Source organism: Leiobunum rupestre, chromosome 1, assembly GCF_980474605.1.
Source record: "Leiobunum rupestre chromosome 1, qqLeiRupe1.1.hap1, whole genome shotgun sequence".
NCBI lineage: Eukaryota > Metazoa > Arthropoda > Arachnida > Opiliones > Sclerosomatidae > Leiobunum > Leiobunum rupestre.
The window spans coordinates 56,003,438-56,006,915 of NC_143384.1; the positions used below are offsets into that span (position 1 = coordinate 56,003,438).

At 31.7% G+C, this 3,478-nt stretch overlaps 1 long non-coding RNA gene across 1 annotated transcript; it reads right to left on the minus strand.

Moving 5' to 3' along the window:
* Window positions 1-430: 430 nt before the first annotated feature.
* LOC149963313 (uncharacterized) lies at window positions 431-3,478 on the minus strand. Its single transcript, XR_016480209.1, has 3 exons — window positions 3,106-3,478; window positions 2,636-2,785; window positions 431-1,356 (listed from the first exon to the last, which is right to left on the minus strand). It is a non-coding gene; the product is annotated as an uncharacterized LOC149963313 (long non-coding RNA).

A 3,478-nucleotide genomic window follows, 5' to 3' on the forward strand; every position in this document is an offset into this window, starting at 1 on the left:
AGTGCAATTTCTTTGGTTGCCGTTGCGGCGACCAATGTCGACCGAGTAACTGTGATCTCTGCCATAGACAAAAAAGGAGTCCATTCTATTCCGAGGAATTAATTTCTACCGTGGTAACTTCGAACGGCTACTTGGATTCCATCTTTCAATTGGCTGACCTTAACAATGATAGCGTTTTGGACGAATTTGAGACTGGCTATTGGCTCGAACGAAGTAACCCAGCCGGGTTTAAATGGCACCGGAAGAGTATCGCTGAGGGGTTCAAAGAATTGGATACTAACCATGACGGGTTTATATCCAGAAGCGAAATCGACCAATAATAAAAAAGCAAATGCTTTGTAAAGAAAGAGATAATATAATTTAAAATTTCAATTCATACAATTTTATCAGTATTTGTAGTGCTTTATGATAATTGATTAAAACAACAAAGTTTAAAAGTACATCAAAGTTATTTTAATAGACACCAAAACACTGCGTTTCGGCGTTTGAGGAGTACTCGGTCGTTCTCAAAGGCGTTTTACAAATCTAATAATTAAATTATAAAAATTAATATGACGTCATAAACTCCAACTGCAATCTTTTGTCTATAAAAATATGCATTAATAACTGTTGGCTTCATTAGTGTTATAATTTGAGAGCTATGAAAATAAATGCCAATGTAGATTTAATAGCTACAGCGCCGTCCTGAAGTCTTTTCGAAGATCTCCAGGTTTCGTTTTCCTGGATAGTTAAAAAATTTTAGTAGACTTGTTATTCAAATCGATAAACCGAATGCAGCTGATCTGCGAAACGCCAAGAAAACAGGTCAAGACTTGCGATAAGCGGCACAGAGCACCCAGTTTGCAATATAACGTTTAAAGGCTTTTTAATATTTGTTCATCATTAAACTTAAATGTCCAATTGTTTGGTTAAATAAAAATTTATTCTTTGGTAAAATGAATCGTGTAATGCTTATAGCTCAATTTAAAAATGGCTCCGCGAAAGCTTTTTTCGGTTGTATCAAACTGTTTTTGTTCATGAAGTAATATCTAAGTAAAAATTTGACTTTTTCGATGGAGCAAATTTCATTTGTACGTTCGAGAGTACAGTCTACACATTTTTCTTTAAAATCGGATAAAACGTTTTTTTTTAAAACTACAAAATCTTTTCCTATTTTTCTTAAATTGACAAATCATAACGTTCCTTTGCCAATTAATATAATTTACAAATTTTAGAACAAGATTAAACATCTTTTTAGAAAAATGCCCTGGTCGTTCGTCCTGAGACACTCTGTATATCCTCCTCCTGGTTTGGCACAATGAAAATATTTTGCCTACGGTGATTTCAATGCTCTGGAAAAATTCTCGTTTTGAAATTCTGCAAAAGACAAACGGATAGTAAAAAGTTTATAAGTAATTACGTAATTAGACTTTAAAATAAAATTTAAATAAATTTAAAAAAACAAATTGCGTTTCTTTGTTAAATTATATCATTATTTAGATTTTTAAATTACGTAATTAATGTGAATAAGATTAGTTTTATATCTTAAAAAACCCACCTATTTTTGCATTAAGTTTTAACCGCACAATACGAAATATTAATATTGTATTGATAAAAAATGATTACGTTTATTGAGGCATAATATGATATATTTACGATATTCAAACAACCAAAAATGTGTAAAAAAAGGTTTCAAGGTTAAAGAAAAAAGGGCTTTTAATTTAAATTGCATTTAAATACTTTGGATTTAATGATGAGTAAATCTGATTAAATTTTATATATTTATATTTGGGACACAAACAATTGAAAAAAAGTAAATACACTATCCAAAATTATTCGAAAATTAATGTATATGATTTTATTTAGTTTTGATAAAAACGTTTGGATAAAAACACAATTTCACTTCCCGAATCAAAATGGAAATTATTTGAATTAAAAATATTTGATACGATCTCACTGATCGCTAGATAATGTGTTGTCTGTCCTCAATCATTTAGTCCTTTGCTGTTAGTGTAAACATTCTACAGAAAAAGTAAAATATTTCATCTCTCGTGGTCTCGATTAGGTTACATTAGCAAAATATTAAGTGAAAGAAGCAGAAAATTGAGGAAAATGGTAGAAATTAAAGCTTACTATTAACCTCAACGAAAATAACAGGATCTGATGCTGAAGTTTGGATCAAAATGGTATCAAAACACCGCCATTGCAATGAGATATAACATTTGTAAATTTAAGTTATTTCGGTCAAATTCTAATTTTGATCTAATCAATTTTGGATGAAACTTTACAAATAAAGTTTAATTTGCCATTTTTGTTTGAGAAAAACTCGCCATAAAAACCAATCAACTGTTATCCCTTTAGCATTTGGTGTAATGTAAATCACATTTACGATTATAAAACTATTATTTCTTTGCATTTCAATTACCTCTTCAAGTTTGACCTGTTCTTTTAAACATTTTTTGTTTATTGAGATTAATATGATTCACTGTCAGCTGCATTGAAAGTGATCAGAAATAAATATCATAATCATGATAAGAAGTACCCATATAATGGTTTCCAATATTGAAAGTACAATAAAATTGCTATTTATTGCCATAGTTTGGTTTGTACAACTCCTTTCTCATCTTATCAAAAAAATATATGCTGAATGACCTACCAACTCCAGATACAAAGATCAAAGCAGTTCTTTTTGCTGGTTATCATCGTGACAGGCTTATTTTCCATTGTGGATGCTCTTTCGATGATTTAATTCACTCGGAAATTCTCTTTGTAGTCGAAATGATCACCTTCGAACATTCGCAATATACTAAAATTGAAAATATGCTTTTAAAAATAAGCCGCTGCTGTACCGTCACACCTAGCAGCTTATGCTATCACGTTAGTTCTGATATATGTCCAACAATATTTCCTCCACCTAATATTTTTAAAAATCTATAATATACTCTAATGCAATAAAGCCCCAGAAAGTCTCACATGACGCGATATCAGCCAAGCGTTTCACTAAAAATGTATTTGATGCATAATAGCTACGATGTCTACGCATTGATACTACTTTATGATCGACATAATAAGTGCTCCTGGTCCTGCTGTATATAGATTTCATTTGGGATAAAGACAGATACGAACCTTATGATAAAACCTTTTACGCGTTTATCCAATCCCTTGCTATAGGTGCTGGTGGCTACCCAACTTTAGAGTACGGGTCGCTGTACCGAAAATTGCTTGGAAACCCTTTGGAGGACCAATGAGCCACAGTGCGCTTTAAATAGAACGAAAATGCACCAACGTTATCACGTTCCAGCTTATTGAAGAAGCGAAATCTTGAGAGTTCATGGCTTCTTTATTGTAAAACATTTCGCTTCCACCTTTAAGCAACGTTTCCAGATGGTTTTTAAACACTCTTCTTCAGCATTCTGCATTAACCTAATTAAAATAACTGAATCAATTAAAGGTCACGCGAGTCTCAATCTACATGTAAACCACAAACTCAGTACTTAAA